Source organism: Chelonia mydas, chromosome 10 (assembly GCF_015237465.2).
Source record: "Chelonia mydas isolate rCheMyd1 chromosome 10, rCheMyd1.pri.v2, whole genome shotgun sequence".
Lineage (NCBI taxonomy): Eukaryota > Metazoa > Chordata > Testudines > Cheloniidae > Chelonia > Chelonia mydas.
The window spans coordinates 70987277-71009179 of NC_051250.2; the positions used below are offsets into that span (position 1 = coordinate 70987277).

At 43.2% G+C, this 21903-nt stretch overlaps 1 protein-coding gene across 14 annotated transcripts in view; it reads right to left on the reverse strand.

The window, feature by feature from the left end:
- The window catches only part of AKAP13 (A-kinase anchoring protein 13), a 323045-nt gene extending 302381 nt beyond the window's left edge, over positions 1-20664 (reverse strand). For 4 of the 14 annotated variants that reach the window (XM_043524671.1, XM_043524667.1, XM_043524670.1 and 1 more), the window contains exon 1: positions 19940-20110. The gene's annotated coding sequence lies outside the window, so the exon portion shown is untranslated. Of the gene's footprint in view, positions 1-19939 lie in introns of all 14 variants that reach the window. The other 10 variants (XM_043524677.1, XM_043524675.1, XM_043524673.1 and 7 more) reach the window with 6 other exon arrangements.
- Positions 20665-21903: the final 1239 nt, after the last annotated feature.

The following is a 21903-nucleotide window of genomic DNA, read 5'->3' on the forward strand; positions in this document are numbered from 1 at the left end:
AGAGAAAAGTTCTGTAAGACCCAGAGTAATATCTGTGCAACATATGCAATGCTTTTCAGCTCTACTCCACCTTGAAACTGCTTATCTAGTACTTCAGTATAATTTTCTGCTACTGAGTCATACACTTTCAATCCTCAACTTTCTCAGTACTATCAGCATTCATGCAATCTCCTGCTACCTATATAAATCCACATTCAATATAAAAAAATTAATATTGCAAAGATCTCAAGATCTCCTAAAGTTACTAAATACTGTTCAGCTTTTGAAGGCAAATTCATAGCAATACTACCAGGGTTTTGTTGGAGTTTTAAACTGGATACGAAAGTCATCCTAAATTTTGGAGAATTTGGAAGACAGTCTAATACTAATACATGTTCATATCATTGTACAATTACATACTATCTTCCTCAAGGTTACAAAAGAACTTTGCAAACTAAGGCCATGTCTGCATTTAAAACTTTTGCTGGTACAATACGGTTGGGTAGGAGAATTCCCTCCCCCCACCGCTTTTAGTTAGTTTGTTTTTAAGAACAAAACATTTTTAGACTAGCAAAGCAGCTTCCAAAGCTTGTTTTCTCTGATAAAACTTACTTTGTTTTGGTAGCTGGTTTAAGCTATACCAATAAAAACACTACTTTGCCAGAATAAGCTGCGTCTACGCTAGGAAGGCTTGGAAGGTATAGCTATACCAGCAAACCTTCTCTAGCATAGATTAGACCTTCAGCTCTGCTCCTGCAAGGAGACACATGCAGGCTAAATTCTGTGCTGTGCTCACGTAGGGTCCCAGTGAAATAAAGGGAGCTGAGTAGGGGTCTACCTGTAAGCATCTCCTTCCAGGACTAAGGCCTGAGTACTGAACTGCAACTACCTCTAGGGTGGAATGCAGCTCTTCTTTAACAGTGCACAGGAACATTATATAAAGGTTTAGATCAGAAAGTTAAGAAGAATCTTGACATCAGCTGCAAGTCCAGACAGACTTCAGGGACGCAGAATGCAGAAGGTAAGAAGTTAAAGTTACTGAGTTACATCCTGAAAGACAGGAGAAAACCTGCCAACTAGCAACATCACTGACATGTTACTTCTTCTCTCCCAGTATAAAACGAGAGGAGAGGAGAGGAAGGGAAATCACAAAAATAGCTCTTATGAGAAGTGACCAAATAATTAATTCAACAAATTCAGCTTCTTTTTCTGTTTGCGGGATGTCCGGGAGAAGATCAGTTTCTTCAAATGTGTATTTGAGTCTTGTTTGACAAGTATGTTTTTCTTTACATGTACACCAGGGGTGGGCAAACTATGGCCCGCGGGCCACATCTGGCCCACTAGCCTATTTAATCTGGCCCTAAAGCCCCTGCTGGGGAGCAGGGTCAAGGGCCAATCCGTGCACGCATGCCGCGGCTCCCAGAAGCAGTAGCATGTCCCCCTTCCAGCTCCTACGTTTAGGGGCAGCCAGGGGGTGCCGCCCCCGCAGCTCCCCTTGGCCGGGAACTGCAGCCAGTGGGAGTTGATGGGCCAGCGACTGCGGACGGGACAGCGTGCACAGCCTCCTGGCCATGCCTCCGCATAGGAGCTGGAGAAGGGACTTGCCACTGTTTCCGGAAGCTGCTTGAGGTAGACACCTCAGAGCCTACATCCCTGCCCCAAACTCCTCAGTCCCAGCCTGGAGCACCCTCCTGCATTCCAAACCCCTCGTCCCCAACCCCAGCCCAGAACCCGCACCCACATCCGAAGGCCTCACCCCCCCCCAGCACCCCAACCCCTTGCCCCAACCCCCTCCTGCACCCTGAACTCCTCTTTTCTGGCCCCGCCCCAGAGTCTGCACCCCCAACCAGAGCCCTCACCCCCTCCTGAACCCGAATTTCATGAGCATTCATGGCCCACCATACAATTTCCATACCCAGATGTGGCCCTCGGGCCAAAACATTTGCCCACCCCTGATGTATACTGATCATGAATTTGAAATGTGCGCTGTGTTGCTTAGTATAGATTACTCAGATAAAAGTCATATCGTATTTTTTTTTCTTCCCTAATTAAATGAACATGAATATTCTGGCATAAGCAAGTGCATGTGAAATTTTAAATGTATTGTTTCCATATAAAATCATACAGAAGACTCTGAAATATGCTTTCCATAACAGTTGTGCTAGTAAAACTCAATTATTCTAGCATTCATGGGATGTGAACAAAAAAGGGCCCAAAACGGCTACTAGAGTTCATTTAAGAATTAAAACGAATACTATCGAGAAATTGTTTGCATTATTCATCCAACTCTAATTATTACTGTATACTTCTAAAAACATCATTGGATGGCAGCAGAGAACATACATTTTTTGCAACTAAAAACATATCACTTGTGTCTCAAAGTAACTTATAATTACCCCTGAAAATTTTATTTTTATTTGTGTGTGTGTGTGTGTGTGTGTGTGTGTGTGTGTGTGTATATATATATATATATATATATTAATATTACATACATATACACAGACACACAGACACACACACACAGCTAAATGTTAGATTGCCAAGATACCACTACTGTTGACAGGATATCACCTCCCTACCATCGTTGCTACACAGAGACAGAATCACATTTTTCATAAAATATTTGAGAAGTCCTTTTTTAATTCAATATTTACACAAGAATTACTTTAAGAGAACATCAAGGGTTGAAATAAAAAATACTTAAGGGAAGACATTAGCAAGGTTAGAAAACACACCAGACATGCTCATACACATCGGGGGGTGGCAAGCCAATTTCCCAGTGCATTTTCACCCTTTACTTTGGATACTGTTATACTGTGCATCTCAACCTTACATCATGCCTCTGAAGGTTTTCTAGAACTGTATGCATTTTTCCATGTACGTACTAACATCTCCCAAACTCAGACTAAGGAATGACTTCTTCTGAAAGGGGGGGAAAAAGAAAAAAAAAGTGAAGGATTCCTTAAAGATAAAAGCTTTAAAATGGAATCGTGATCGAAGTGTGGCTCTGCCTATCTCCTGCTTCTGACTCAGCTGCCCCCCTAACCACTTCCTTTCTTTCTGCTGCATTATTTTCTGCTTCTTAGGTCTGGTACATCTTCGCAGTTAATATATGCCAAGACCCCACTTTCAAAACACAGCCATTCCAGGATGCTTTCCAGTTACAATGATAACCCGCACCCCTCCATTTTTATTTAGTGCAGTCCATGCTGTACCAGTTTGTCCCCTGACAGAGGCTGTGAGACATTTGAGGCAAGGCCTTATTTATTTGTTTGGCAGCACTTCCCCCTATGCAGTTCCACACTTGTGGTGCTATATAAATAAAAGGTAGGGGATGTCAATTTCCCAATAGATTAAATGTAGCCAGCTTTGGCAATGTTCATTTAACTTGAACAATACTTTGTATTTCCTTTGCTCATTTCATCCAAGGAGCTCAAAACACTTTACAAACATTAATGAATTAACACTCACAGCATATGAACTGCAGGAACACACCAGCTGCTTTAACAGGACACAGCCAATACTCCACAAGAATGATTTTTAGCACCACAAGAGTTACAATGAGTTTTTGGAGGGGTGGGGAGTAAGAGGAGGCAGTCACAAATAGGGCATTACTAATACTGAAAAACTAGCCTACTTACAACGGCGGAAGAGTCACTCATGTAAAGAGAGCAAGATTTGGCCTTAAAGCAAATACGAAGACAGCTGGCCGAAAAAGCTAGCTTAGAAAAAATTCACTGCTAGGAAGTCAAGGTTGCGGAGAGTAGCTTCATTGCTAGCACAGCTGCTGAAACCAGGTTTTTATTTTGCATTTAACCTAGTGCTGTGGTTTCCTCCAAATGCCTGACTCAACCCTCCTCCATTTACTCTTCTGTGACAAATTTATTTACTATAAGTTTTGCTCTTATTTTCCTGACTGTTCTGCCATTAGAGAACCTGCCCTACTATACACGCACCTGCGGGAGGACATTGTGGCTGTTTGCAGATTTCCTGTTCACTCTGAAGTATAATATTATTACATTTCTGCCTGAGCAAGCTAGTACTCGACCTGCTAAAAAGCTCAGCGCAAATGCTAGAAAAATAAATTACCGTGGCCACCCTTTTGTGGCATGCAAAATCATTTGTATTTCCTTCAGAATGACACAAGAGAAGGGGAAAAACAAAATTCTCTAAAGCTTGTTTCTTTGTCTGATGCAAGATGTGTTTCTATAACAATAAATATTTCCTTCCTTGCTAATATGCAAAATCATATTATTGTGAAGGAAATCAACTGAAAACAGAAAAAAAAAACCATACGCAATCTCACAAATGCAGCTGAATCACTGCAGTCATTTTAATTCAGAATAAACATTAAAATGTACGAAATCTCACCAGCTTATTTGAAGACCTTTACAGCTTCTATTTGATCCCTCAGAAACTTGCCAGAGACTTGGTTGAAAATTGGAGGAGGGATGCACAAACAATTGCAGTAATTTTTGTTTCCCGGGTTTCAAAAAGGAATATTTCCTTTCTTTTAGTTTTTTCCACAAAAAAAAGAGTTAATCAGAATTTTTGCTTTTGAAATTTTTCCATTTTTCCTTGTTCCTGGTCCCCTTGCGACTTGCCATTGAAAAGGAAGGCGGGGGGCGGGGGGGAGAGAAAGGGAGACAAAGAAGGAGAAAAGATAAGTTGAAAAAAAACTATAAAAAAAATTATCGTTGTCCCCATTTAATCAAAAACATGAAAAATGTAGAAAAAGACAAATTGTGGAAATTTCCAATTTACATAAAAGCCATTTAAAATAAAATGTCCTTTGCAAAATTTCAACCAGCTCTAACGTAGATTACATCCTGCTCCTCTTGTTCCGAATAACCTACTGACTTCAGAGTGAACAGTATACTGTGATGGCTCAAAATCTCTGAAGGTCAGGCTGCAATCATCTCTCTCCATCACCACTGTACATTAAGTTGTAAAATAGCTCATCTTCCCATGATGTATATATAATTTTCTTTAACTTGTATTTTGGTTAAAGTTTCCACTTAAAAAAAAACCAACGCTATTAACCTATGTCTCCCACCCACCCTCACTAAAGAAAAAGCAAAAAGCAAAATAATCATAGTGATTTCCTACTCTTCTTTGCACTAATTCCTAGACTTTTATCTCACCCTCCCCTCCCATTCAACAAGTGATTTCATGCCTTAGAAATTCAGTTTTTACCACAGCTCTACAGTCCTTTAAATGGATAGATCCCCCCGCAATTGTTAAATTTATCCTGTCAATGCCTATTCACATAGTACAAATAGGAGAGACAAGCTGTAATTATACCTTTGTCACACCAAGGCCAACTGGGGGATTGTGGTCTGAGAATGCAGTGAAAGTGAGAGACAGACTGGGAGAAGAGCCAGAATGCGTCAAGAGCAATAAATTAACACTCTGATTTATTAGCTCTTTAAGTCAGGTACTGCGTTTACACCCTTATTCCCATAAAGTCACAGATCTTAGACTTATCAGAGAATGGTACCAGAACACGGTGTGCTTCAATGACTACGATGAACTTTCTCATAACAAGAATCACATTCTTTTAATACTGCCCTAAGACTTCTCAACTTTGATTTGTTTAAATGTACAGTAGTTAAAAGAAGAATGGGTCACTAGCACCTACAGCATATAAGGAGTCCTTTCTGAAGCCTTGTTTGTGTAGATAGGTAGGTACTTAAACCCAATGGCTGTGTGAGTGGAGGAAGCTGGACAGGAATCGCAGACAGATATCTCAATTCAAGAATGCTGCCAAGGACTCTGGAATGCTGCAGTTCACTATCTTGGTGTTATTTACATTTCTCGACATCAAGTAATAATCATGCCACAATCAGTTTAAAAAAGGAAAATAAGGAGAGACAGAAGAGTACTCATATGCAGTATTTTGCTGTTAAGGAGCGGGAAACAGCCTTCCTCATTCTGACTCCTAATCTTGAACTTAAACGTTTAATTTTGCCTCTTTCTGGTCTGTTGGACTGGAGCCAGGGACACACTGACAGAATGAGAATCAAGGTTAGAATTTAGCTGGCCCTGCTCCCAATCAAACAGATCACAAAACTCCTTATCTGACAAACAAGGAGATCATGCTTCACCTTACCAACTGCGCTGTGAGTCAAAAACCCAAGACCCAAACACGCCACATTCTTGGATCTGGCCATGGTGTGCTTGGCCCATGACCCAAAGGGACAGGAGTGGGGAGTTGTCTGTGTACTCCCCCAATCCTGGGTCATGCCAGGCTCCAGTTGGACCAACAGTTTAAGTTACGGCAGTTGTAACAGTCGCCCAGGGTACAGTTTCATCCACCACAGAGCACTGTCCACTCTGTCCATACTCCATTCTATCTTCAGCCTGCCATGATATCCTGCGCCAGGCAGATGAGGAGAAAAGTAAAAAGAGGGTGTCATAAATATAAAAGGAAGGGTAAACACCTTTAAAATCCCTCCTGGCCAGAGGAAAAACCCTTTCACCTGTAAAGGGTTAAGAAGCTAGGATAACCTTGCTGGCACCTGACCAAAATGACCAATGAGGAGACAAGATACTTTCAAAGCTGGGGCGGGGGGGGGGCACAAAGGTTCTCTCTGTCTGTGTGATGCTTTTGCAGGGAACAGGAAAGGAATGGAATCTTAGAACTTAGTAAGTAATCTAGCTAGATATGCGTTAGATTCTGTTTTGTTTAAATGGCTGATAAAATAAGCTGTGCTAAATGGAATGTATATTCCTGTTTTTGTGTCTTTTTGTAACCTAAGGTTTTGCCTAGAGGGATTCTCTGTGTTTTGAATCTGATTACCCTGTAAGGTATTTACCATCCTGATTTTACAGAGGTGATTCTTTTACTTTTTTTCTTCAATTAAAATTCTTCTTTTAAGAACCTGATTGCTTTTTCATTGTTCTTAAGATCCAAGGGTTTCGGTCTGTGTTCACCTATGCAAATTGGTGAGGATTTTTATCAAGCCTTCCCCAGGAAAGGGGCTGTAGGGTTTGAGGAGGATTTTGGGGGGAAAGACGTTTTCAAGCGGGCTCTTTCCCTGTTATATATTTGTTAGACGCTTGGCGGTGGCAGCAATAAAGTCCAAGGGCAAAAGGTAAAATAGTTTGTACCTTGGGGAAGTTTAACCTAAGCTGGTAAAAATAAGCTTAGGGGGTTTTCATACAGGTCCCCACATCTGTACCCTAGAGTTCAGAGTGGGGAAGGAACCTTGACAGAGGGTGATGTAGGGCTTGCCACACTAGCTTTATGCCTCCTGCAAATTCCGCCTGAGTGGCACAAAGTTGCCAATGGGAGGGGAGGGGAAGGGAGAAAGAGGACCTGGGTCAAGGATCCGGTCCATAATCGATTATGCTCATATTCTTAAAAGGTCTATGCTTCAAGTACATAAGTTATAGCCTTAATGTATATGGACTGCAGGTGTCCCTCCTTTAGCTCATTTTGTAACAGTGGCACACTTCCTTTGCTAAAGGAAACTTGCTAGACAGTAATGCTATTTATGGACATACTGCTATGAAACTAGGCAAAGTTTCAACCTATTATTCATCAATGTTCAAGTAGCTTTTGTTATTGTTCCACCTGCCCTGAAAGGAGTAGCCAGTGAAGAGAATCAATCTATTTCCAAAGTGGAGGGTTTTAAAAAAAAATAATGAGGAAGTGCAGTTAGAGAACGAGCACAGGTTAGCAGTATCTGAAAATTATTACCACCTCCTGAGAGCTGTTCAAGAGAACCAGGTAAAATGGGTTGGTGATTTTAGTCTAGTGCACAGGTGTTCATACACAAAGAAACCAATCACAGCTACTAGCTGATTCAGCAGAAACCAAGCAAAGGGTGGGCATTGAGAGCACCCCTAGAAGTGTTCCCTCTCTCCGCATCCTTACCCCCAGAGGTCAGCAGTCCCCTAAAGAAAGCGAGAAACCTTGCACTACACTTTTCTACGCTTCACCTGATACAGAGAAGATTTCAGTTTCCAGTTTCTGGGCAACATTCACCAGCTCCATTGTTTTTTAAAAGAAACTTGATACAAAGCACATTAACTCATGTTGCTAATTAACTCGGGCGACTGATGAGTATAATGTACTTCCCACAGGTAGTCCAGCTAACATGAGATGCATGTGTTTCCAAGTATTTTTAATAGAGGCATCTTCATATTTAAATGCCAACTGTCTCACAACCCCTTTTCTACACATGCATGTTTTACTCAGAGGAAGCACCTCCAACAAAGTGAATTTGAAATGCAAGTAGTTTTGCAAAGCTCTCACAGAGCTCAAGGACATTTGGAAGGGTAGTAATAGGTTTATAATGAACGTTAGCATACCATCAGCAAAAACAAGTCTATTCTTAGATTTCCCCCTTTGGTGTTTCCCATAATCTTCCTTCTCTCCTATTCCCTTGGGAAAATAATTTCATGGCTATCAGAAATGGGGAGAACCTGTTCTTCTAAACAGATGGATGAAAAAATAAAATCTCCCAATAAAGAAAAGTGCACACAAAACTAGTTAAACATTAGGGCTGTAACACAAACAAAAACCCCACAGGAAACACTACAAATTAATCACATGAGCAAGCTTTACTTTGATTGATTTCCTGGCTTTTGAACTATTAGATACAGTACTTTAAATGTGGGTGGGGGAGGTAAAACAACTTATTTTCCTACACACAGTCCTATCGCAGAGTTTATGTAGATAGGTGAAAAAGAGCCAACACTTCAACAGCAAGGTCTGCTCCGATATTACACACATTCCTCAGCAGGCATGGGCACAAACCATTGAGTCAGACAACTGCATTCAGGCTCTCGCCCATCATGATAACAGAGGGTATGTTTCCTGCATGAAGTACTAAATTAGAGCCCTGAATCAAGCGCAGAGTGACACACAGCTCTCTCTATCCTTCACCATATATGACCATACCACTCCTACCAAAATGACCCAGTGGACAAAAATCAGCTCATGGAGGAAGAACAGCTGGTTTAAACTGAACTAGAGCAAGCCATAAGTTATGCTAATGGACAGAGGAAAACATTCTGAAGAGCATGCACCCCTGGTGAAGTCTGTTTTGGCTGAAGAGATGCACCCACAATTAGTTAATTCAGCCTGCAGATTAGGAGCACTCTATGGAGTTGTTGCAAATGCTAAGCTGTCACATAGCAACAGCTGAGGGTAATGCTTTCTATCATCTCCAGCTGCCTAGAGACTCCATCCTATCCTGGACAGATGATGACCGGGCCTCAGATACTCATGCCTTTGTCATCTCTCAGCTAGACTAGAGCAATGCAATAAACCTAGGCATGAAGACTTCAAGGCTTAAGTCCAACAGGTAAAGAAGGCTGCAGCACATCTCTTCAGAAACACAGGCTCCCAGAAGCACATCAAGCCAGCCCTCCACTCCCTAACCAGCTTCCCACAGAATACTGAATCAAGTTCAAGCTCTTGGTCCTTAACGTCAAAGACACTCTATGCCCAGAGAATGAAAAACATTGACTAAAGCTCCAGGATATCGTGATCAACAGCTACGCTCGTCAGGCATAAAAGAACTTTTCACAGTAAAGGGAAAGCTCATCTTGTGAGGGAGACAGAGCTGTCTCAGAGGCCGGTCCAAGACTGTAGAATGAATTGCCCCAGGAAGCCCGTCACAAACCTCATCACCTTCTACTCCCAGGTGCACTTCTTCAGCCTGTCTTCCCTAAAATACACACACACACCACCTCCAAAAGCAGACACGCCGCTGCACACACTTCTACCCACGAAGACAGAATAAACTCTGCTCAACAGAAGTTAGTCACATTGCTAAATGAACTCCTGGAAGGCACTGCGATACTACAGCGATGAGCACAGTATAAGAACAGCAGCAGGCAGAAGAGCATTGAGAGCCGGTTTGATAGCATCCCCATCAGATCCAAATACATGGTCAAAGAGTTGGTGAGGAGGAGCAGGGCATTCTACACAGCTTTACGGGCACCCTGGGTCAGGGGAGAGCTCAGTAGCATAACTCTCACTCACAGAATACCTAGACTCCTCTGACTCACAAGAACAAATCACAGCAGAGCCCACTCAAGTCCTTTGAAGGTAGATAAGTGGAGTATCATAAAACCATAGTACCGTGAGACTGGAAAGGACCTCAAGAGAACATCTAGTTCAGTCTCCTGCACTCACGGCAGGACTAAGTATTATCTAGACCTGACCAGTGTTTGTCTAACCAGCTCTTAAAAATTTCTAATGATGGAGATTCCACAACCGCCCTAGGCAATTTATTCCAGTGCTTAACCACCCTGACAAGAAGTTTATCTTAATGCCCAACCTAAACCGCCCTTGCTACAATTTGCTACAAAGTCCATCACGCTGAGTGAGTATTTTTAAGGGACATCAAAAGAACCAAGAACTTTAAAGATCTACAGGTATTTTTCATAAGCATAAGAGATTCTGTCAGGGGATATGGCCAAGATTTCTGTTCCCGTTGTTGTGCAGCATGCAGTGGGCTAGTTATTATATTATTTGTATTACCATAGCAACTAGGAGCCCCAGTCATGGACCAGCACAATGGTTGCTTCCTGCCCTGCAAGCAAGAGAAACAAATAGTCTGTAAAGCACTTTGGGATCCCCTTTGAGATGAAGAGTCCCATGTTACTTCTGTGTATGAGCTACCTGCTTGTTATCCTCCAAGCTAACCATTCAATGGAAAATCCTCTATTTCATTTCCAAACTATTTTTGAAAGGATACAACCCCAAAATGTAACGATGCTTTCTAGTGGTTAGCAACCCATTCACTGACTATGTTCTCTCTCTGGTACTGTGGTGGCCAGGCTCAGATTGTGTACCAATCTATTTGTCCAGCCCTGTATTAAAACCTCCTTCCTTCCTACCCACCGAGATATTCTGAGAGATACATTTCACCTGCTTCGTCAGGCTACCATTCAGAGGCTGAGTGTCTTTTTTTAATATTGGCACAAATTAATCCACCTGGAACAGAATCTCCCTTCCCAGGACATTTCACTTGTCCTCATCAGGTTGCACCTCAATACTGCTACCCCAAGGCTGTTAGGAGTCATGGTGAACATGTCCCATTAAAAGTCATCCTTTATGTGTTATTTTGACATCTACCCCCTCTTTATTCAAGAGTGTCCCATGCAGAATTCCCAGAGATAGTTGGACATCTATACTACTTCACCCCAACTTACCACCAAAAGCCTTTCAGGAATTGGGCTGCCTTTGGTTCCCACCTGTGGATGACCCAAATCCCATCAAGAGTTTGACAACACAGAGGAAACCTTCACATAAAATTATGCTGATGTGGCCTACATTATCTAATATAGAAAATTCACTCAGTATCTAAAGGGACCCAAAGCAGATTTTTCCTGTCCCCTCAATACTGCAGAGCCACACACACAGATTGTACGTAGGCATGTCTATGAACTCAAAAGAATGGAGGGAGGCTGGGTTGACAACTAGTCTCCCTTTGAGGAAATCTAGGCTACTTCAATGGGTTTTCCATTGTTCATATCTGCTCTGTGGTGTGGGAAATGCTCCGGACATTCAGACATTTTTTCCCTAACCCAGAATGTTTAAACTACATGGTACAAATTAAAAAAAAATCTACAAATGACTGCTGATGGTAATTTCTAATCCCTTTGGTTCAAAATGCTGTAAGTCCCTCAGTCCAGCCTTTCACAGAACATTAGAACCTGTCAGGTATGTCTCCAGTGAGGCATCACTGAAAGCCACTTAGGTTGTAAAAAACGCTATCCAGTGATGCAGGCAGTGGGTCAGACTGGGCAATAAAACAAGACTTCACAATGCAGAATCATCGATTAATAGTTTTAGGGTAAGAATAATTCTCTGCCCCTTGCAAAAGTTCTAAATTCCCTTTTAATTCCCCTCTCCCCCACAAAAGCACTTCTCCCCTTGCCCATCCCCATCCAAACATTAGTTATCCCAACCACAAGTATGTGTTTCCTGAGATTTCAGCATCCCAAAGGCAATTCAAAAGGAAAGTAAGGCCATAGTGAGCAGTCCTCTCTCTTCATTAAGCCTACATTTTCTGCATCCCCCACCCCCGCAAATCTGTTTTCCTTAATAGTAATTACAGCCCCAAAATTTACCCTGATGTTCAGAAGACAGGCAAATGCTCGGAAGTACGGGGGGAAGCTGAATACTATGGTATGTGTAACGCTTTAATCAACAGAACTAGACTAACTTTCAGAGCAGTGCTTCAAGTACTAAGATGCATCCCAAACATGGTCCCTTTGCCTTATTCATGAGTGTGCAATCAGTTAAACCATTACCAGACAAAATGATCCTTCTCATAAGGATCATAGCAACATTCTACCACTCTCTAAAGACTCCCCATGCTCCCAATTCTACTAGACATCCCTAAATTCGCAACAAGAATAATGGCAAGAATAAGATCAAGCCAGTCAGCACCTGTGCCATCAGGTGCGTGTTAGCCCTAAAAGGAGGAAAGTTTGAATCCATTTTTTTGGATCCATTTTGAAGGCAGGGGATTGTTTAAAACAGCTCTGGTATAGCCCAATACTTTCTTGTTAGTCAGAGATTTATTAATGATAATATTGAGTTTTATACAGCAGTTACACCAGAGATATTTACCTCCTGACTAATTTTGCCAAAAGCTTTGGATATAAGAACTTATGAAGTGTACAACAGGTTTTAAAAATGCTTACTGTTTTGAACTGCAGTAGGCCTGGTTGATAAAAGCATGTACCTACATGCAGAACTCCAATGTGGGCACACTGAGAATTCACTGGCATAAGACTTTAAATATCACAATCCCTTGTGCTATACTCTAAAACGACCACAACATATCAACCCTATAAAGAATGTGTCATCTCAAAATTCCCCTCCTTCTCTACATCTAAACAGTCGTCTATGTTCTCTCCCCCTCAAGGACAAATTAATAACGACTAAGTACTTTAAGAGAAAAATCTCTAATTCCCACCAATACAGGAGAAAGGTTGAGTGGAATTTGGCCTTGCAACAAGCTACACTCTATATAAAGTATTCATGTTGCAAACTTTACATAGTCTCTGTAAGATGCGTTTAGAAATAAAACATACATTTGGGAAAATTTCAAGCCAAAAATTGCCGCTCTAAGGCTGATGCAATTTAACATCTTCCACAAACTTGACTGACCACCAAATCAAGGTCCAGGAGACAAGGTAATGAAGATTAGAAGCAGTCAGTAGCTACAGGTGTATGTTTTGGCAAGCACCAAACATTAAGAATTTTTCTTATTCTATTATTATATTTATGTTGTAGAAATGAATTCACAAATGCTTGAAAATTAAAATACAGACTGATGCCAGCTACATGTTCCTTAGCAGATCTGTTTAAATTAAATGGACTCACAAAGAACAGCTGAACTGGATCTCTCTGGTTGGCTTGGTCCTGCAATTCCTACTGATGTGAGTAATCCCTCGTCATTCAAGAAGTTCCATGCAAATCAATGGGAAAAGTCATGCAATGCTTAACCAGGTGAGAAAAAGTTGCAAGATAACTCACTATGTCTACTGTTGCCAAGAGTTATTCTCTGACACTGGAAGGACAGGAACATTTATTTGGGAAAGAATTTATTACTAACATGGTAACGACAGCATCATAGAAAAGCTATTTTTGGAATGAAGAGCAAGCTGGCTAATTTTGAAAAAGTGAGATGGTGTGAAGAAGAGGCAATTACTGATGTTTATAGAAGACAGAAATCGAAAGAAAATATAAATGCAAAAATAGGGATCTCAGATTGTCTTGGAGAAGAAAGACTAACATACACTAGTTCTATGGGAGGGGATTATCCTATGAATTAAAATATATACAGGAAAAAGTACCAACATCGGCTTTGAGTCAGACCTCTGCCAAGGCATCTGTATACCAGCTGTGAAGCTGTACAGGGCCCGTAGTTCTGGCAGACCTCTCCAGCCACAAGAGGGATTCCACAGTAGCATAAACTCCTAACAGCCCCAGGCACAGAGGATGTGGCTCCAGGTATTCTGTGCTACTGGACAGGGAGATGCCGCAGCACATAGCATAACAGAGCCATCTCTGGGGCTACTCTAGTTTATGATGAGCACCACTCCCATCACCCTGGCTGCCTCCAGAATCAAGGAGATGCAAAGATCACAGAACCCCCACCTCAAAGAGCTCTGGAGCTGCTCCCAGGTCAGCTTCACCGCGCTTTAGAATTGGCTCTGTAAAGCTGCCCGTTAGAAATCTACATTACTCCAGTTTTACCCTCTTTAATCTTATCAATATTTTGATAGAAGTTACCCAACACTCTCCAGCATCAGGTCTCTTTATAAAAAGAGAGAGATAAAAAGAAGATTGATCTTTGAAGACCACAGCAATACTACTTGGGGACACATGATAGTGTTAAATTCTTTTAGACATTTTCAACAGATTTCAACAGTTATCTTGTTGGAAGAGTTAGGAAAAAAGCCAGACCTTTTGAGAAGTGGATATGCTGACTAGCATAGAATACCTGCTATTGCACTTTCTACCCTTCGTCCTGTATCATCAACTTGTGATATTAGACTAAGCTTTTTGGGTGTATCCATTCTAGGGGGAAAGTGTGGTTTATTTGTGGGTTGTTGTTGCTTTTTTAAACAAATGGTAAAACTGATGTGGACACATTTATAGTTTTAACATGTGAGGGCAGGTCAAGGGAACAAGCTAATGTTAAATTCAACCTACTAATACATATTAAAACAATTGCCTGTCGATGCTACAATTTTGCTCATATAAATGTTAACATAGTAAAAGATGTCTTTTTTTCAGTTAAGACAACGCCTTTGAGCCTGAGATTTATTTGCTGAGAACAGTTTACTTATTATACACTTCCAAACAACTATATGCAAACACTAAGAGGGTGTAACGTCAATGGATTTATAGCTGCAACACTATGAATTAGAAAATTTAGGTGCATTTTTATCGTGTAGTCAAAGGAGAAGTTACACTCTTAAAAAGAAACAAATAAATATGATATGCTGCGGGGGGGGGGGGGGGGGGGAGAAGATGTGTTCTATAAATTGAATGTAGCAACGGGTTCATTATGTAAATGCTTGTTCTGGAATGCTGTCAGCATACTTCTTTATCACTAGCCAAAAGAACACTAAGTGAGGGTTATAGCCTTCCAAAGCCTCATAAAGGTCAATGCCAAGGAAGAAAGACAGGTAAGAAAAGGACTTTTTATAAGCTGTCTCCATATTTTTGCTGTTAGCTGCAGTGATCAAGAAGCCTGGTTGTGAATGATGACATCAGAAACATTAAGTGGCTGGCTATTCAGGGAGTACTAGGGATAGCTAGAATCTTTCTGTCCACACCATTTTTCCAACAGAAAGTTAGGAGTTTGATTATGTATGATTCTTTGTGAAGAGAGTGTCAGCTCTCTGTGGAAAATCGACTTTTCATAAAAGACCAATGTCCAAAATATTTATAGATGGTAACCATAAATTTTGATTAAAAGAGGCTGCCATGGTGCCCCCTGGGAGTTGTGGTTTAGGTTCCTCCTACTATCATAATCCTACAGGCTGGATTCCCGAGCTGGAACACATGTCCTATGATGAACCACGGCCAGAGACTCCCATGAGGTACCACAGCACTCTACCAAGAACGGAGACCATGGTGCATGCTGGGAGATGCAGTCCACTCAGGACATCCCTTCCCCCATACAGAGGAGACTAGAAGCATTGGACTCCCGGACTACAACTCCCATGAGGCCCCATCTCAGCTTTTCCAAATCAAAATGGTCTTTTTTTTGACAAAAAGGTTGAAGGGCTCCATGGAGTTAAAAAAATATTCTGATCAGCAAGTACCTAGCCAAAGATAGAGAACAAGGTGTTTTTTGATCAATGTAATGAAACTTTTAGGAATCCTGCCCAAGTAGTAGATCTCACTACTAAACACTTAGCAGGAGGTACCTCTTAGCGAGCTGCATTCTGGTCAGTAGTACAATTTGCACTAAGAAGAAGAAAATTAAATACACTGGGGGAAGGAAAGGAGGAAAACTTTGTATTTTGTCCAAAAGCCCATTTAATTTGAAAAGGGTGAAGAAGTCAATGAATAGTACAGAAGCACAAGTTTTGGTGAATTTATTGGTCTCACACACACACACACACATATATATATATATATATATATTGGGAACGCTTCCATTTTCTTTGGACAGTTGCATCTTTTCCTTTCCAGAATAAAGGGTTCTTAATAGATGGTCACTTAATGGAAAATGATAACAGGCAGGAGGCATAAGGCCTTTTCCAGTTTAATAATGTGTTCTGAAAACAGATCTATTGTCTTTGCTCCCCATTTGGCTTTGTTTCACCTGCGTGCGAACAGGACAAGTTGTTCTAGTTTTACTGTAGTTTGTACTTCTCAATCATCTGCTGAAGTGCTATTTTTACAGGGTTCTCCCCAGCCACCACCATTAACCTGAAGTAAACATAGTAAAACCTGAGTAACAAGGAGACTACTTTTCCCCATTCTGGAAGGGTAGGGAACGCCAGTGTCACAGAAGTGGATTGAGACTGGAAAGCTCAGGGGACCAAAAAATTATGTATGGAGCCTTCCCACTACATGTCAGGTTCACCGTGCGCAGCAGTGACAGAGTTGGTGGTCTAAGTCCAGTTCCTAGCCAGCAGGTGCCCACATCACAAGTATCACCTTTAGCAGAGATGCCAAGAATTTAATGGACATGCAAATTAAGATGGCTAGCACCCAGAACTCCAGGGTTTGTGGGTGCTTGGCACCTCTCAGGATCAAATGCTACCATGCTCTCAATCATAAACATGAAGGGTAGACAAGGCAGTAAATGACCGATATTTTTTTGAAGTTGCTAATGATTTGGGGTGTCCAACTGAAGTCCCCTTAAGAGAGGCCCAACTCTTAGAAAGTGCCGAGCAGCACACTCTGAAAAAGCAGGCCCCTTTCAGATCTTATACCCTCCCAACCCCTGTGTGGTGTGAAGTTGGGAAGTGCTATTATCCCCACTTTATGGGTGGAGAACTGAAGCACAGAGAGTCTAGATGACTTGTGCAAGGTAAGACAGGAAGTCTGTGGTGGAACAGAGAATTGAATTGAGGTGTCAGGTCCCAAGCTAGCACCTTAACCACGGAACCCTCCTTCCTCTAGCTATCTACGGTATCCCAAATGGGCACTCAAAACCACTAGCCTCATTTTACAATACTGGCCAATACCATCCGCATAAAAACATGCAGAATATTTTAGTGTTAACAAGCTGTGCATGCACATGCAAAATAACCACATCATGAAGTATAATCTGATAAGCTACCTAAAAGCTATATTTGATACACAGATATTCTTCTTAAGGTTCTTTAAGGGAACACAGCAAGGCTGGTTGATTGATCAGCCCACAATCTGCCTTTTTTCCTTTGGAAAGTTCATTGAGTAACAGGATATATGAGGGGGAAGAAGAAAAAAAAAGTCTGAGGGGGAATGTTAGTCTTGGAGTTGAAGCAATGTACTGGAGGATGGCATTCAATTCTCCTCTCTGCCACAGACTTCCTGTGTGACTGTGACCAACTCATTCTCTATGAGTCAGTAGGGATGTAAAATGTTAACCGGTAAACTGATAAGCATAGTCTTACCGGTAATGTATACAGTTAACGTTTAAATGCCTAACATGCGTCCAGGGTCCTGGCCACCGGCATTGCGCCTGGGGTTCCGGCTGTTGGCCTTGGTCCCCTTACCCCTGTCCAGGTCCCCTTACCCCTGTCCAGGTCCCTCCCCACTCCTCTAGTTCCCATGCCTATGTTGTGTACTCGTTAACAATTAATCCCTGTGAGTCAATACCTCAGATCTATATACCTGGGGAAGCAATAGTTTCCCCAACCTCAGAGATGTTGCAAAGTCAACTTCAGTAAAGTTTGTGAGGTGTTATGGTGATGGGAGAAATACAAAAACACTCCCTCCATTAAATGATTCATGAATATCTTACCTCAAAAAGGATATCTGGAACCTAACTCACCTTAGCAACTCTACAAATAGCCAGTGTGTACAAAACAGAGGAAAAAAATCCAGAGAAGGAATGATTTCAAGCTCCACGGGGTTAGTGTAAACAGAAACCACACCATTTTTTCTCCCTTTAAAACTGATTAAATTACATTACTCAAAACTCTCAGCACATAAGACATTCATGCAACGCAGGACAACTGTCTAAACTTGCTTTATAGTCTACATGCTTAACATACTTCTACTGCATCACATATCTCCTACTTATTTTAAGTTTCATGGTTGGCTGAAGAACTAGGAAGTCTACAGCTGTGACAGTGTTTTACTATCATATTTGTAATGTGTTCATCGAGACAACACCTGGGCATCTCTAAAAGTGACACAATATATCAGATGGAATTAGTACAGTATGCTCATACAAACAGCACTATGAAAATAGCCTGAATGCAAGAATGAAAAGATACACAATGAAGCAGTGTAAAAGACACTGCAGTAGAAGCAATCAGAGAGGTCAGTAAAACTGGTCTCTGCTAATCCCAACTCCTTTGTATGACCTGCAGGGATAACATGGACACAGAAGGTGGATTAATAAACCCTGACAGTTAAAAGGTTAAGAAACAGCAGCACTTCTGTGACCCTTGTTCAGGAATTCCACAGACTGTTTTCAAATAAGAGTCTGTTTGACTTAACTATAGAAACGAAATATATGTGCAGTGCCCTTTAAAAACCACAGAATAAAAACGTGAAGCACGTCTATAGGATGGCCCCCCCTCAGAATAACTTCAAAGGTTCATATAAACACAAATATTACAACAGATTGTGTTTTAGCTCCTGGATTACTTTCCTTGCAATAAAGTGGAGATATTAAGTGCGATCTGGTTGTACTTCTGAAATTGAAATTAAGTATTTCACATCAAAACATCCATGATTTTGATACAGAGGAAGTTTATTTTACAAACATATATTGACATTTTGCTAAAAAAAACACTTCTCCCCCCCACACACATACATATATCCGTGGGTAAAAAGTTTTGAAAGCCACGTTCTGTTAATTTATCAATAAAATGGCTTTCAAAGCTCGCATTTCTCTCCCGCACCCGTAATAGCTCCTCAGGATAAGAGGGATTTAACAACTGGTGGCAATGGCTCAAACTACTCCAGAGAACTTGGTAGTTACCGCAGCACAGACAAGAGCGGAGGGAAAAGTGGTTTCGGGCTCGGGCACAATAAAGTATGTTTGCAATTAGCAAAAGCAGAAACAAAGGAAAGAAAAGTGAGGAAAAAAGAGGGGCGGGGGGAGAAAAGGAGCAGCCCAGACCAGAGCTGTCCGATCCAGCAGTGACCTGTTAGAGAGCGACCCTGGCTGCGAGCCCGTCACAGCTCGCACTGACGCAGCCCGGGACAGCTCGTGGAAGACACAAAGTTGCCAAGAGAGCCGCCCTGGGGGGGTTCAGGACTTGGGCAAGCGCCTGGTGGGAGCTCCCAGCGTGCACTCTCAGCCGAGCCCTTCAGGCCCCCTCCCCAGACGCGGCCGGGCCTGGGAGGGGTCAGGAGAGCGGGACAAGGCGGGGAGAGAGGGGTAGGACGCGCGGGGGAGGAAGGGGCCTCGCTCCACCCGGGAGAGGAGAAGCAGGAGCAGGGCTGCGCGAACGACCCCCCGCCCCCGCCCCCAGCGGCAGAACCGCAGCGCCGCGAGCGAAGCCAGGCGCTCCCCGTACCCCGGCCGGAGCTGGGGGGCTCGCCCCTGCAGTGCCACCTTCCCCCGCTGCCCCGTCTCCGCAGGGGCGCCGGCCCCCCGGCTTTGCAGCCAGAGGGGCGACGGAGGAGGGGCTCCCCCAGCTCTGCAGTGATGGGAGGGCTCCCACCCCCAGACTCTCTGCCGAGATCTCCCGGGGAAGGGACGTGTCCGGCCCCCCGCAGACTCAGCCCCAGGCGGGCCCCCCCCCCCCACGGCACTTCCCCCAACTCCCGCAAACTCGCTCGCTCACTCACCCCGCGGGCGGGGCTGCTCGGCCTCCTGCAGCGGCGGCGGGGAGCGGGGGACAATGGCTGGCGGCGCGGGGCGCTGGTGCAACAGGCGGCGGCACCCGAGCGCTCCCGGCGGCTCCCTCCCTCCGCTGGCCCGACGAGCAGCCCTGAGCTATCACGCATGCGCCATCTAGGAGGCGGGGGTGGGGGGGCAGAGGAGGAGACCCCCTTCTCCGTCCCCCTAGGTTCCTCCTCCGAGCGCGCGGGAGGGAGCGGGAGGCCGCGCTGATTGCACGGCCCGGGGGCTCGCGGCTCCCCGGGCGGCTGGAGTTCACGCGTGGGAGATGCTTGGACGGGGAGTGGAGCTGGCTCCGGTGGGTGCTTTTTGCGGGAGCGGAGGATTCAGCAGCTGAGCAGGGACTTCATCAAAAGGCTTCTCCGGGCAGGTCCCAGCTCCTGCCCCTCCCAGAGCGCTTTACCAGCTTGCATAGATTGATCCTCGCCACGCTTCCTCCCCGCGTGACTTGCCTGTTACCCTCCTCGCTTTACAGGTGGGGAAACTGAGGCACGGGTCACTTAAGTGGCTTGCCCAAGATCTCCTGCCCCGCAGTCCTGAGATGAGCTTTCGCGGGTAGGTCATCGTTCCCCATCGGACAACACAGTTACATCTCAGAGATGTACAGTATTAAAATGACAATAGTAATTTTCCCTCTGATGATATTCACCCCTTCTTGTCAACTGTTGAGAATAGGCCACTTCCACCTTCACTGTATTGGCCTCATTAGCACTGATCCCACCCCCATGGTAAGGCAACTCCCATCTTTTCATGTGCTGTAATATATATACTGCTTACTGCATTTTTCACTCCATGCATCTGATGAAGTGGGTTTTAGTCCATAAAAGCTTATGCCCAAATAAATTTGTTAGTCTCTAAGGTGCCTTAAGGACTCCTCGTTGTTTTTACATCTCAGAGACTAATTGATATATAGATATATATTGTAATTCTTTGAGAGATGGGGTAGAAAAATAGGTGGTCTGCAGATTTTAAAGTTACTATTTACCTACATAGAAGATTACTAAATTATCATCCGTTAGAGTTGGGGAATTCCTCTCCAGACTCTGGGATTTTGTAACATTTCAGAATCTCTCCCCCATTTTATGTTTTAGATTTCCCCCAGCATCACTGAGCTTCTTAAAATATTCTCCTCCCCCTTAAACAAATAATTTAAATTCTCAAGGGATGGTGTAGTTTTAAAAGCACCTGTATTTCTACCGAAACGGAAGCCTGCTCTCTGTAAAGAAACATGCAGCAGTTTGTTGTAAACCAGTGGAACCCAAATCTCAAAATTCTCTTCTAAATGCATGTCCTCTTTGGATATCCAAGGGCACTCCCACTTTGCTGGTACACCAGAGGAGAGGGCGGGGCACTGCCAGACCTTTCCATTATCCCAAATTGTGGGGAGCACAGATTAGAGCAGCTGCAGGGCTACTCTGGTTATGCTTTCTGAAACAATCCCATAACGGCTTGTACCTCCGGGTCCAGGCTCAACAAGAGCAAAGCATGTTCTGACTCACCCACAGTATGCCTCCTACAAACTGGGCAGGCAGAGAATAATGTATAGCTGGCATTATTTATGTTATTCTGCTTGGGGATTTTCCCTGTGTCAAGGGATTCCCCAGCAGCTTTAAGCCCCTTTGCACCACTGGAGCTACACAAAGGGCATCCACATCAGGCAGATGACATATCTGATGTTTCATACACATGGCACAAAAAATAAAGTCTTTCTCAAAGGGTATATAATGTCTGGTCAAAAGCAGGGGAAAGCACAGGTTACCTGCACACAGAAGACCATCCTACCCTTACAATGGGCTAAATCCAGAAGTTTTCACTTAGGTTTTACTCAATTTCACTTCATTGACGTCAATGGTACTTTTGCCCCAGGAAAAACCTGCGGGAGGGAGGGAAATGAGCACAGAGCTCAGTATTT